This window comes from Homarus americanus, unplaced genomic scaffold, assembly GCF_018991925.1.
Source record: "Homarus americanus isolate GMGI-L3 unplaced genomic scaffold, GMGI_Hamer_2.0 scaffold6317, whole genome shotgun sequence".
Taxonomy (NCBI): domain Eukaryota; kingdom Metazoa; phylum Arthropoda; class Malacostraca; order Decapoda; family Nephropidae; genus Homarus; species Homarus americanus.
Window position 1 is genome coordinate 377,817 of NW_024730668.1, and position 14,844 is coordinate 392,660.

General features: G+C 46.8%; 1 protein-coding gene across 1 annotated transcript in view; it reads left to right on the forward strand.

Annotated features, from left to right (window-relative positions):
- The first annotated feature begins 10,350 nt into the window (after positions 1 to 10,350).
- Positions 10,351 to 14,844, forward strand: part of LOC121867149 (mucin-3A-like) — a 36,514-nt gene continuing 32,020 nt past the window's right edge. The window contains exon 1 of the mRNA XM_042366900.1: positions 10,351 to 10,452. The gene's annotated coding sequence lies outside the window, so the exon portion shown is untranslated. The remainder of the gene's footprint in view (positions 10,453 to 14,844) is intronic.

The following is a 14,844-nucleotide window of genomic DNA, read 5'->3' on the forward strand; positions in this document are numbered from 1 at the left end:
GATCAGGATGAGGAAGCACAGTGGTCCCATCTTGGTCCCTGGGGAACACCGCAGGTGAGGTGTTGGAATGTGGAGACCAAGCCCTGATACCTCACTGCCTGGCGACGTCCACCTCAAAATCAGTGAGCCATGAGACCAGGTTGGTGGGCAGCCCTAATGTAATAGCCTTGTTGATAACAGTGCAGTGATCAACAAGGTCAAAGGCCTTCCTGAAGTCCACAAGGGCAACGGCCAGTGATGTCTTACGTTTCTGCAAGTTTTGTGCAGACAATCCAGAAAGCTCACCAAGCAGTGTGATGTAGAGGAGGTCCTCATATTGCCAAATTGCTGTGGATCAATTGACTGATAGATACTGGCAAATGCCCACTCAAAAACAAAGTCCCCACAAAGTAGACTGGGTATGGGGGAATGGCAACTGGCCTGAGGTCGTTAGGGGACTGGTGGGACCTTGGGGATGTGACAAATGCGATTTTCCATTCATAGGCATTTGCTTTGTCTGAGGGATGCATTAATAGAACAGAGGTGGCAAGTTCGACTGCAAACTCTTGTATATTTTGATTGGGAGATCAGTTGGGGTCGGAGTGTTTGGATTAAAATTTTGTTGGCGATTTCATAAGGTTGAACACTGGGAGGGGAAGGGGAAGGTAAGTAAGCTGGGAGGAGAGTGAGGTCAAGACTGGGTAAGGTATGACTTATGGTAGCAAAATGGTTATTAATTATCTCAGCTGCTCTCACTAGGTAAATGTGAGATGAAAGGAAGTGTGGAGACTGACGGTTGAGACCACAGATCTTTTACCTTGGAGTACCACTGACCGATGCCAACTTCCTTGAGGCCGTGCACTTTCCTGGGATAGTAAGTCTTCTTGGCCGACTTCATTTCCTGATGACCTGGTTACGTAGACTTTTGTACAGGCGGTTGTTGGTGTAGTATGCCTTGTTGCGCTGCTCAATAAGTCTTTTTATGCGGGCGTAATCCACGGGTGGATCCTCAGTGTCTTGCTGGAAAGAAGTGGTGGTAGGCTTGGTGATAGTGTGTTAGTGATAGTGTGTGTGTGTGTGTGTGTGTGTGTGTGTGTGTGTGTGTGTGTGTGTGTGTGTGTGTGTGTGTGATTAGTTTAACATACATTTGTTCTTGTGACCGACTCTTCTTCATCAGCGGCGATAGTAATGTATATATAAACGTGATGATGTGTATATAAACGTATTACTGTATATATAAACGTATTACTGTGTATGTAAACGTATTACTGTGCATATAAACGTAAATGTGTGTATATAAAAACGTTCCTACGCCAATATCAGTATTATTGTACCTCGCCATCTTCGGGGAGGTGGTGGAAGTGAGGGTGAAGAAAAGACTAACGAATACACACGGCGTCCCTCTGTCCATCCGGGGAACTTATACATTCAACACACACACACACACACACACAAACAATGTCACTTTAGATCTATCACAACTAGTTCTTGGAAAAGGTTTAATAATCGTCATTTTTCGTCATTAACGTCACGAGTCATGGTGTTTTAAAACCTTGGTCCGTCTAGTCGTGGGATAATATGACCACTGTGTTTTGTGATGGGAGGTGGAAAGTAGATCATAGGAACGTGAGGTAAAAGTTCATTGTTTATTTCTCTGTTTGGAAGTCTAGGCGTGTACAACTAGGCACTTACTACTAGGTACTTACTGGATACTTGCTAACACTTACTAGGTACTGTACTTACTAGATACTAACTAGGCTTTTACTAACACTTACTAGATACTAACTAGACACTTCCTAGGTACAGTACTTACTAGATATGGTCTTGACGCTTACTAGATTCTTAATAAAAAGTATAATACCAAAAATAATTTAACTTAACCTGACCTAACCTAACCCAACCCAACCCAACCCAACCCAACCCAGAGAGTGAGAAAGATATTTAAACTTGGTCGCGGCTTTAGTGTATTGTCTGTTTAGTATTGTGTGTGTGTGTGTGTGTGCTCTCTCGTCACACACACACATCCATCCATCTATCTTAAAAAAAAATATTCCAAGTCAGTTTAATCACACGACCATTATAATAGTCAAGACATTCCACTGACTCACTGACTGGTTGGTTGGCTGGCTGGTGATGACTGAGCCCTGTACACACATAAACTTTAAATCCGCGAGAAAAACATTGACTGGCAACTCTATCGGTATTAAAGAAAACGACGACTCAGCTGACGAAGGAACTAGTGCGTCTTAATTCCACTCTGATGCTCCTTTTAACTTTTTATTACTTCTCTTATTTAGATTTAGTTCCTGTCTTTAAGCATTCCCACGCATGTTCACGGGGAAACCACAACTATAGACTTCAAGAATAAGAAACCCGAGCGAAGAGAGAGGAGAGAAGGGGGGGGTGGATACGTGATTGAAACTCGTGTATTTTCGGACTGTGGGGTTATTTTTCTGAACTGACGTGTGGATTAGGATGTCGATGTATGATGGTCGGGTGAAATTGCTATATTAAATGTAATTGGGATCACGTAGAGAATAGATAACCCTAGTTTATTTCACCGGATGATTAGACAGAAAGAAGAAAGAGAAGAAAGTTTAAAAGAATAGAAGGAGGGAAGGACAAAAAGTGGAGAGGAGAAGAAGGAGAAATTGGAATAAGAATGGGAGGAGGAGTAGAAGAAAAAGAAAAGGAATAGGAGGAGGATAGAGGAACGATTGAGAGATTTAAAGATGAATTACTAGAAGCCGAGAGGGAGAGCGTAATGACAAAAGTTACAATAGGTTAAGTTAGGTTACATTAGGTTTGGGTTGATTAAGTTAGGTTAAGTTAGGTTAGTTTAAGTTAGGTTAGGTTGGGTTGGGTTACATTGAGGTGAGTTTGAGGTTAGGTTGAGTTAGGTTGGTACATTAGGTTAGTTTGTCACAGCCGAGTTCAATAGCCGAATTAGTTTGAGAGGTGTGTGTGTGTGTGTGTGTCAGGTAAGGTGTACATACTCCAGGTAACCCGCTTCTTGGTACCACACACAGGTCACCTCAGAGCCGCGTCACACAAACCTGAATCGAACAGGAAATTTGATTCGGCGACGCTCATGAATTTTAAGTGGTAAGACCCATGAATGTTGATGTGTGTGTGTGTGTGTGTGTGTGTGTGTGTGTGTGTGTGTCTGTGTGTGTGTTCCGGAAAACATCTCAAGCGGTGTTTTTCTTCAATATCGTCCTGAGTTGCATAACAGATCCTTTTTACGTGTTGTGTGTGGGGGTGGGGTGGGGGAGGGATGGTGGGGGCTAGTCTTCAGGTTGTATTTCAATGTCTAAGAAACCGATCAGCTGTTGACGAAGTTATGGGGATTTACGTGTTGGTTCGCCCCAATTATGGTTCCACTCAGGTGCGACAGGTATGGTACTTCGTTGTGACTGGCATTTCCTGTGTGAATAGGGCCCATTCAGGTTAGGTATTAAGGCTCTCATTAAACCCTATTTACGTCCTGTATAGTCCCTTTTTAAACCCCACCCAGACTCCATTTATGCTACGTGAAAAAAATAGTTTGGGTTGGGTTACGTAAAGTTAGGTTGGGTTAGGTTAGGCTAAAGTGTCGCTTGAAATACTCCGATAACCCGCATAACACGGGATTTGTCTATATAAGATCTGTGAGAACCCGTAAATACTTTGGCAAACGTTTGTAAGTTTACGAAAATGTAAACGCCTTAGTTAAGGACGTTCAGGTTACGGGCAAGTCGAAGAAATGATTGAAACTCGTCTTTTGACGCATTCAATATTTATTGATGTGGTCAAAACCTGCAGAGGAGAAGGCGTCCATAATATTACAAGGTGATCCATCTGATACATAATTGATTGATACACAATTTTATCTTAATTACAATTTATTAAACATACTGACATCAAAGTTCATAACTCTATTAATCTTAGCTTCGCTTCATTCTGTTGTCTTATTACTCCAGTTTTGAGCAACGAGTAGGCAACAATATTTCAGTACCGAGGGGTATGTCATCACTTAGGCTGTACTTACAAGTGTGGGCCAATGCAGATCAGTATGGTGCCAAGGACAACAGTATTGCGTAAATCGTCCCAGCACAAATTCTCGGACAGAAGGCTGGTCTTCACAGCATCACTAGAGGGCGATCTGTCTCATGGAGGCGGGCAGCCACCACCACCAGTCTAAGACAGTCCACTCAGCAGAACCAGGACTTGTCTGTAAACACTTCTACATCTGGCGAGGTCACAGGTCGAACGATTTAATGGCATCACACGCCAGCACTATAGCTGAAGCCAGCGGCGATAACAAAAAGTTACCGTCTTTTGTTTTACTTTCAGCTGAGAAAATGTTGTTAAACATTTTGCTAGTTAAGATCGGCATGTGGTGTAATGGTCAGCATTCTTGCGCCTCGCAAGCGAAGAGTTCGATCCTCGGGCAGAATGAAACTATAGGCAAGTTTCTTTACGCTATTTGCCTCTGTCTACCCAGCAGTAATTGGGCACCTGGATGTTATTCGATTTCCGGATCGCTAATGGTTAGCCAGTGCAGTTGAGATATATGTCCTTCTCGGATATTCCTTGACACTGGGTAATGCAACTCGTTAACGGGGTGTGGTTGTGTTGGCGACAGTTTCTACACCTTAAACAAATTCACGACTAGGTGACCCTTGGGCCGGCCATCCTCGTTACAGGGAACCATTAAAGACTGGCCTTGCCATATCTTTGCTGCATAATAGCAGCAATGTAAAATGTTTTTCTTTAATTCTCTAATTTCTCTTCACTCTCTTTCTCTCACAAAATAACAATTAAAACATTTTTAGTTATTCTTATAATCGTACTGGATAAAAAGTTAATATATCCACAGGAATGTAATTATCTTTCGAAGCATCATCACTGAAGAAGCCCAAAAATAATCTCAAACCGCTGATTGGCTCATTTCATGGAGCGTTTATAAAGCCTAATGTCATTTGTCGATTTATTACCGGTTAGTCCAATTGCGTGGCTGAGATTTTGGTGATTTTTGAGTCCGATTGTGTTAGGAAATATTCCTTTGGTGTCGGGAGGGTTTCTGAATATGACTGGATTGTAAAGTGGTTCTTGAAATTGATGATAACGTTTCTACACAGAGTGTTTAGACTCCAATAATGAGCAAGATATAATATACAATTAACACATCTTTTTTGTATCTTAAAATATCCCCCTAACGTAACAACCATACATAATTTAACCTACTCTTACTTACCGTAAACGGACCAAACTGAATCCTCCCCTAGGCAGCGTTAGTGTGTTAAATCATCAGGTGAAATAAGACTGGAGTTAATATTCTTGTGTGTGTGTGTGTGTGTGTGTGTGTGTGTGTGTGTGTGTGTGTGTGTGTGTGTGTCCTTTAAGAGGACGTCTCTTTAATACAACAAATTTAAACTTATTTTATAGACCTTGTTTATCTTCCCTCTCCCTATTTATCAATTCTTTCTCTCTCTCTCCTCTCTCTCTCTCTCTCTCTCTCTCTCTCTCTCTCTCTCTCCCCTCCTTCTCTTAATCTCCTCCTCCTTCTCTTCCCTCACATTTTTCTTCCCTCTTCCTTTCTCTTTTCCTTCAGTTCTCTCCCTCTCCTCCTTCTCTTTTTTCCTTCAGTTCTTCCTCTTTTCCTCCTCTTCTTCCTTCAGTTCTTCTCTTTCCTCCTCCTCCTTCTCTCTTCTTCCTTCAGTTCTTCCTCTCCTCCTTCTCCTCCTCTCCTCCTCTCTCCTTCTCCCTCAGTTCTTCCTCTCCTCCTCTTTCAGTTCCTCCTCTCCTCCAGTTCTTACAGCAGCATCCTCACCACTGGAAGATAAAATGAACTGTGTTTGGTCTTCCTCCGGCTTTATTAAAGTGAGGAGAGAAGGCGGGTAAATGGATAGAGAGAGAGACAGATATGGCCGGATGGATAGATAGAGCGAGAGAAAAGCATTGGAAGATAGATAGATAGATAGATAGATAGATAGATAGATAGACATAAAGACAGATAGATAGATAGATAGATAGATAGATAACAAATAATAACTTAAGATAGATAGAGAATTATAACTGCAGAATATGGTAATGTAACGAAAAAATAAATAAATAAATAAAAAATAAACCAGTTCCAATTTATTGATCTAATATTACCACTCGAGAAAATAATTACCGTTCATTGTAAAATAAATGGGAGGCATTTTAACATAGATGGGAATAGATCTAACATGACATTTAATGAACAAGAAGTGTTTTTATAACTGCACTGTCTATGTATACTGTACCTTGTATGATGATTTTACTGAATGTTTATCTATCTCTATCTATCTATCTATCTATCTATCTATCTATCTACTGTATCCATCTATCTATCTATCTATCTATCTATCTATCTATTTATCTATCTATCGAAAAGTTGTTTGGTTCATAATCAGAAGGTGGGAGCCTCAATAGGTCGTCACTGCTTCCTTCGAACCGCCAGGATTCTCTTTTACTTGAGTTTTATAATGTGCCCTAATTTCCGTCCCTCACCATGCGTCCCTCACCATGCGTCACCCACACACCTCGTCCCTCACTTGCGTCCCTCACCATGCGTCACACACACCCGCGTCCCTCACTTGCGTCCTTCCTCGCATCCCTCACCTTGCGTCCTTCAATCCGCGTCCCTCACCTAGCGTCCCCCACACCTTGCGTCCCCCACACCTTGCGTCCTTCACCTTGCGTCTTTCACTCAACTATTCTCGACAATTATTCTCACTTTTAGGTTTCTCATAATTAAATCCTTCCTTTATTATCGTGTTAGCGAAAATATCTTTGTGTGGAAGACGTCCTCTGTGTGTGTGTGTGTGTGTGTGGTGTGTGTGTGTGTGTGTGTGTGTGTGTGTGTGTGTGTGTGTGTGTGTGTGTGTGTGTCTATCTGTTTCACTCTCGGCGGCGTTTTATTTCCTTTTTATTTCCTTCTTTTATTCTCTCTCTTTTCGTTTCGTTTTATGTTTTGCAGACGATGATTGTGTGTTTGATCTCTCTCTCACACACACACACACACACACACCTGGAAAGCTTCTCCATTAATCTCTGTTTGTCTGTGTTTTCTGTTTATATGTCTGTTTTTCTGTGTTTTGTCTATGTTTATCTGTCTGTTTGTCTGTTTATCTGTCTGTCTGTCTGTCTGTCTGTCTGTCTGTCTGTGGTAATATTTGGTGGGCCACTTCACCCAGAGCGCCACCTATCGTCCATCTTCTTGTATCTCTCCATCACCTTAACTTTAATTAAATTTTCTCAGTTCCTTCTTCCTTCCCTTCTTCCTTCCTCCTCCTTCGTTATGTGTCCTTCCCTTCTTCCTCCTTCCTCCTCCTTTATCGTCCTCCTTCCTTGTATCTCCTTCCATTCTTATTTTACTTTACTCCTTCCTTCCTTCCTTCCTTCCTTCCTTCCTTCCTTCCTTCCTTTATCATCCATTATTGTACGTTATACCCTCCATCCCTTCCTTCCTTCCTTCCTTCCTTCCTTCTTCATCCATTATTGTACGTTATACCCTCCATCCCTTCCTTCCTTCCTTCCTTCCTTCCTTCTCTCCTCTTCCTTTATTGTACTTTAACCTTCCTCTTTCTTCCTTCCTTCTTTCTTCCCTTCTTGCTTCCTTCCTCCTTTATTGTACCCCAACTCTCCTCCCCTCCTCTTTCCTTCTCTCTATTGACAATTCTTCTTCCTCCTCCTCTTCTTTCATTTATTCCCTTCTTTCACTTCATATTTTTCCTTTAAGGTATAAAAACTCTCGCTTGGCTTTCTCTGACTTCTTTCCTCCTTCTCTCTCCTTCTTCTTCTTCCTCCTCCTCATTCTTTCCTCTTCTTCCTCTTCCTCCCTCTCTCTCCTCCTTTTTCCTCCCCTCCTCTCTCCTCCTTCTTCTTCTTCCTCTTCCTCCTTCCCTCCTCCTTTTATTTCTCTCTCTTCATTCTATTCTCCTTCTTCTCTTCCTCCTCCTCCTCCTCCTCTTCCTCATCTTCCTCCTCCTCTTTACTCGTCTACCTTTCTTCCTCCTCCTCTCTCCCATCTCCTCTCTCCTCGCCTCGTAACAGTCTTCCCTCCTCTCCCTTTATAACTTCTCTGTTATTTTTTTGCCACCTCTTTAGCCTCCTGTGTTTACTTTCTTGGTCCTCACTGCCGTCCTCCTCCCTCCTCCTTGTGTCTTCCTCTTTTCCTCCTCCCTCTCCTCCTCCTCCCCTCCTCCTCCTCTTTGTCTCTCCTCCCTCCTCCTCCTCCTCCTCCCCTCTTCGTCTCCCTCCCTCCTCCTCCTCCTCCCTCCTTGTGTCTTCCTCTTTCCTCCTCCTCCTCCTCTTCCTCCTCCTGAGTGCCTCCTTCCTCCCTGACGTCATCCTCTGCTCTCATGTCTCACCTCACCTCTCCCTCGTCCCTCCCACCTCTCCCCGCCCCTCACTCACCCACCCCTCACCTCCCCCCTCACTCACCACCTCTCACCTCCCCTCCCCACCACCACCACCTCCCCCCTCCTCCCACCCCTAACTCCACCCCTCCTCCTCACCTCTCCCCTCGCCCCTCCCCATCATCTTGACCTCTCCCGTACTCCCATGACCACATTTGACCCTTGCATGACACGTCTCCATAAGCCTTGTCATACGTCCGCCAGCCTCCCTTGTAACACTGCTTCAACACGCATGACCTTTCCTTGACCTTAGGCATAATCTTTGCATGAATTATTCCATCATGACATCTACCTGGTGTGTACATGACCCCCTCCCCTCGTTCTCATGACCCCAAGGCTGACATTTAACTGACCTCCTTGTGAGTTTCCTTGACCTCTGCTATAATTTGTGTAGCAGATCTTGGGCCATGTCTTGTCTGACCCTTAGCAGCACTGTATGACGCTTGACTAAACCCAGCATGACCCACCCCTGGTAAGTTACATTATTATTCTTGGTTGACCTTGCTTGACCTCCTAATTACTTGCCTGGACTTGCTTTGCCCTCTACATGACCTTGCTTGACCTCTTAATGACTTTTTCCCCAGCTAGTTTATTAGGCACCTCCTTACATCCTGTGCAGGTAAGCGCAAGCGTTTACATCGCCCATCTGGGAAGCATGTGATTCATGCTTGCCTTTATGACTCATGCATTAAGGCCGTAAAGCCTGAAGGGTCAATGGTTTTGTCAGCAAGTGACAGAATGATGAGTGTGTGGGGAATCAACAATTCATCTGTTTATAGCAAAGCGTGGCGGTCCCTAATAATGTCAAGTGCAGGCCTTGCTTGACTTTCTATTGACCCTCTTCTTGACCTTTGCTGACCCTCTGCGTGACCTTGGTTGACCTCTTAATGACTTGCTTGACCCTCTGTGTGACCTTGCTTGACCTCTTAATGACTTGCTTGACCCTCTGCGTGAACCTTGCTTGACCTCTTAATGACTTGCTTGACCCCAGTGTGACCTTGCTTGACCTCTTAATGACTTGCTTGACCCTTTGCTGGACATGATGATTTGCTTGACCGTCTTTCATGGCCCTAACACCACACTAGCACCGCATTTTTATTGGTCTATTCCATGAACGAATATCTCTTCATTAACATCACCTTTGTACTTTTTTTTTTTGGGATTACTTCCCGGAACAGGTCCCGACCCCACGGCCTGGTGGACGAAAAATTGAACCATAAATAAATACAATTAAAAATATATATATATATATATATATATATTAATAAAACATCGAGTGAAAATCTATATTAATGTTGTGTTGTCAATAGTAAGAGAAATAATTGAGACCCTGCAATTGTGTGTAAAAGAGGTCACTATTTTGTGCTGCCATATGGCAGCAGGGTCACATTAGACAATTCTAATGGTAGACCCTGCTTCCAATATCTTCCCAGGAGGTAGTACCTCCCTGTTTGGTAGCTGCCTACTACCTACTGGTAGAGGATCCTTCATAATTATTGTAAACAAAATCTATTAATACCGAAGCTGGCTATCATACAAACAACCATAACTAACTGTGTTCTCTCTCTCTCTCTCTCTCTCTCTCTCTCTCTCTCTCTCTCTCTCATTGAACAATTGATCTACCATCATTAAACCTGGTGATTACCTTCATCAGCGACCATCACTACCTGGTACTCCCCTCACAACAATTGGTGGCCGGCAACACAGTCTTCTCTCTCTAGTTTGTCTCATTGTTGTGGATAATCTTATGATTTTACTGCCACAACCATCACTTATTATACCATCACCATCATCACTCGCCATCACCACCATCACCACTACCACCATCACCACTACTATTACCATCAACACTCGCCACCACCACCACCACCACTCACCACCACCACCACCACCACCACCACCATCATCACCCTAGCTAATCATCACCACCCTCCTCCCACAGACGTATCCTGGAGGTGCACTCAGCTGACGAGTTCTACACAGTGATGGGCGTCCTCACCAGAGAGATGCTCACCTTCGCCTCACAGACGCTAACAAGCTAGTCAGGTGAGTTACTGTATATAACTCCTCTCTCTCTCTCTCTCTCTCTCTCTCTCTCTCTCTCTCTCTCTCTCTCTCTCTCTCTCTCTCTGGGATGAGATTACTTGGATGGAATAGGGGGACAGCTATAACCAGAGTACCACACCAGATACATTTGCCAATGACTGTTGAGGCACCCACCACCAGGCACCCCACCAGGCACCCACCACCAGGCACCACCACCAGGCACCACCACCAGGCACCATCACCAGGCACCCACCACCAGGCACCATCACCAGGCACCCATCACCAGGCACCACCACCAGGCACCACCACCAGGCACCCACCACCAGGCACCACCACCAGGCACCACCACCAGGCACCACCACCAGGCACCCACCACCAGGCACCATCACCAGGCACCCATCACCGGGCACCATCACCAGGCACCACCGCAGCTTACCACCAGGCACCACCACCAGGCACCACCACCAGGCACCACCACCAGGCACCATCACCAGGCACCCACCACCAGGCACCACCACAGGCCCCACCACCAGGCACCATCACCAGGCACCATCACCAGGCACCACCACCAGGCACCACCACCAGGCACCATCACCAGGCACCCACCCAGGCACCACCACCAGGCACCCACCACCAGGCACCATCACCCAGGCACCATCACCAGTCACCACCAGGCACCACCCAGGCACCCACCACCAGGCTCCACCACCAGGCACCCACCACCAGGCACCCACCACCAGGCTCCACCACCAGGCACCATCACCAGGCACCCACCACCAGGCACCATCACAGGCACCCACCACCCAGGCACCACCACCAGGCACCACCACCAGGCACCATCACAGTCACCACCACCAGCACACACCAGGCACCCACACCCAGGCACCACCAGGCACCATCACCAGTCACCACCACCAGGCACCCACCACCAGGCACCACCACCAGGCACCCACCACCAGGCACACACCCACACCACCGCGGCACCACCACCAGGCACCACCACCAGGCACACCCCAGGCACCCACCACCCACACCACCCAGGCACCACCACCAGGCACCCACCACCAGGCACCACCACCAGGCACCACCACCAGGCACCCACCCAGGCACCCACCACCAGTCACCACCACCAGGCACCATCACCAGGCACCATCACCAGGCACCATCACCAGGCACCCACCACAGGCACCACCACAGGCACCCACCCCAGGCACCACCACCACACCACCAGGCACCACCACCAGTCACCACCACCAGGCACCCACCACCAGGCACCACCACCAGGCTCCACCACCAGGCACCCACCACCAGGCACCACCACCAGGCACCACCACCAGGCACCCACCACCAGGCACCACCCCAGGCACCCCACCACAGGCACCACCACCAGGCACCCACCACCAGGCACCACCACAGGCACCACCACCAGGCACCACCACCAGGCACCACCAGGCACCCACCACCAGGCACCACCACAGGCACCCACCACCCACGGCACCACCACCAGGCACCATCACCAGGCACCCACCACCAGGCACCCACCACCAGGCACCACCACCAGGCACCCACCACCAGGCACCCACCACCAGGCACCCACCACCAGGCACCCACCCCAGGCACCCCACCAGGCACCACCACCAGGCACCACCACCAGGCACCCACCACCAGGCACCCCACCCAGGCACCACCACCCGGTCACCACCACCAGGCACCACCACCCAGGCACCCACCACCAGGCACCACCACCAGGCACCATCACCAGTCACCACCACCAGGCACCACCACCAGGCACCACCACCAGGCACCACCACCAGGCACCCACCACCAGGCACCCACCACCAGGCACCCACCACCAGGCACCCACCACCAGGCACCCACCACCAGGCACCACCACCAGGCACCACACCCAGGCACCACCAGGCACCCACCACAGGCACCCACCACCAGGCACCACCACAGGCACCACAGGCACCACCAGGCACCCACCACCAGGCACCCACCACCAGGCACCACCACCAGGCACCACCACCAGGCACCACCACCAGGCACCACCAGGCACCCACCACCAGGCACCCACCACCAGGCACCACCCAGGCACCCACCACCAGGCACCATCACCAGGCACCACCACCAGGCACCCCACCCAGGCACCCACCACCAGGCACCCACCACCAGGCACCCACCACCAGGCACCCACCACCAGGCCCATTTACCTCCAGCGAAAATTAATTGAATTTATTGCGGGTCTTTTAATCTTAAGTAATTAATTAGTATTATGTAATGAACTATTACTATGATGTAATTAAGTAGCTTTATGTAGTTAAGTGGGATTAGATAAGTAATTAGTAGTAATAGAGAATTATATAATGTACAATTATTACCCTGTGTGTTATTGATAGGATATAAAAAATTACTTCTATACAAATAACTAATTAGTGTCATAATAACTACCTTCTCTTACCAATCAACACAGAGAAATGTTTCATTAGCCAGATTTTAATGACATGGGTACTGATGAACCGTAATCAACTACCAATAACATTAACTAAGTAATTATCATTAGTATGCAAGTGTAATGATCTCTCACTTGCAATTAGTAGCAAATGAAATCAATTCGTTGGATTTTCTAAGCTGACGAACTAGAGTGGTTGCTCACCTCGCATTGCATATAATTACCTACACTGGATGGTTGAGAGAGGGTTAACTTGGCTGTATTTAAAGTAGAATCTCTCTCTCTCTTCTCTCTCCTCTCTCCCCCCCTCTCTCTCTCTCTCTCTCTCTCTCTCCATAGTGCAGTAGACTTAGACCACTGCACTCATAATGATCCACAAACACACACACACACACACACACACACACACACACACACACACACACACACATACCCCAAACAGCACACCTGAGGTAATGACCTTAATTAACCGATGACGAGTTACCCACCTGTGTTATTACCTTTCATGGCCGACCTCTTTACGAGTTCCGTTTATGTAATCACTTTTTTATGAATAAGTAATTTGGAAAAGTATACAGGCTGTGTGGATTATAAATTACAATATTAACATAATTTATAAGTGATCTGGTTGTAGTTGTTGTGATTATGAAGTTTGTTGTGATTTCGAAGTGTTGTTGTTTTGACGGCTGAATATCTTTAGGAGAATTAAATAATGATTCCCAGTGGTAAAAAAGAGATTTTGTTTCGGTGTTATTGAGGGTATACTCGTATACATTAATACACGTACAGACAGACAGACAGACGTACGTACAAGATGTAAATGCCTATCCATATTTATGGCGGAGCATGAAATAATCTAGTAACTTTAAAGAAGTTATGGATTACTGAGGATAAAAACTGTGAGCCATCAAAATAGAGATGTCAGTCTCTCTCGCTGCCGCCGCCACCATGATGCTCGCTCAGTGGCCCGTGACTCACACTGTCCGAACTGTGGACGGGACTTTGACTTCGTCGTCACATAAGAAAAACTGAACGATTTATCAGCAGTACCTGGACCCCAATAAGAAAAATAATTATCCAACTCCTTCCATAGACACAAGCAGGCTTTTTACTAGGCTATCAAGCTCATGGAACTAACTTTCACTCAAAATAGCAAATTTGAAAACGAGATCTCACGCCGCCTTCAATCGTCGTGTCTAAACATTCTCAGATGAACCTCAACGAACACACTACGTCACCTCCGCCTCACAAACGTCAACACAGTGGGAAATAAGTAAATAAATTCGCCTCCTTGTAACTTTCCAGAAAATATGAGGGAGGTAATGGGCCTGGGGATCCTGTCAGGAGATGGGCTTGTCAAGACGGTCATTGTTATCAAGGGTTCATCTTTAACGCCGTGTCTTGCCTTGTATGACCCGTGTGTGCCTGTGACGTCGTGTATGCCTGTGAACCCGTGTGCCTGTGAACCTATGTGCGCTTTGACTTCGTGTGTGCTCTCCGTGCGCCTGTGACCCCGTGTGCATGGACCCTGTGTGCCTGTGACCTCGTGTTGTGCCTGTGACCCCGTGTGTGCCAGTGACCTCGTGTGTCCCTGTGACCCTGTATGTGCCTGTAAACCCAGTGTATTCCTGTGACCTCTGTGTGTGCCTGTGACCCCGTTGTGCCTGTGACCCCCGTGTGTGCTTTGACTCGCTGTGCTATCCGTGTGTCCTGTGACCCAGGTGTGCCTGTGACCCTACATGTGCCTGTGACTGTGTGCTTGTGACCCTGTGTGCCTGTGACCCTGTCTGTGCTTGTGACCCCATATGTGCCTGTAGTAGTAGCAGTAGTACCGTAGTAGTATTGTACTAGTAGGAGCAGTTGCAGAGTAGTAGTAGTAGTAAAAACTCTTGTCTCCCATCAGCTCTCTACTAACCAAGCCTTGAGCCTGGAGGTACT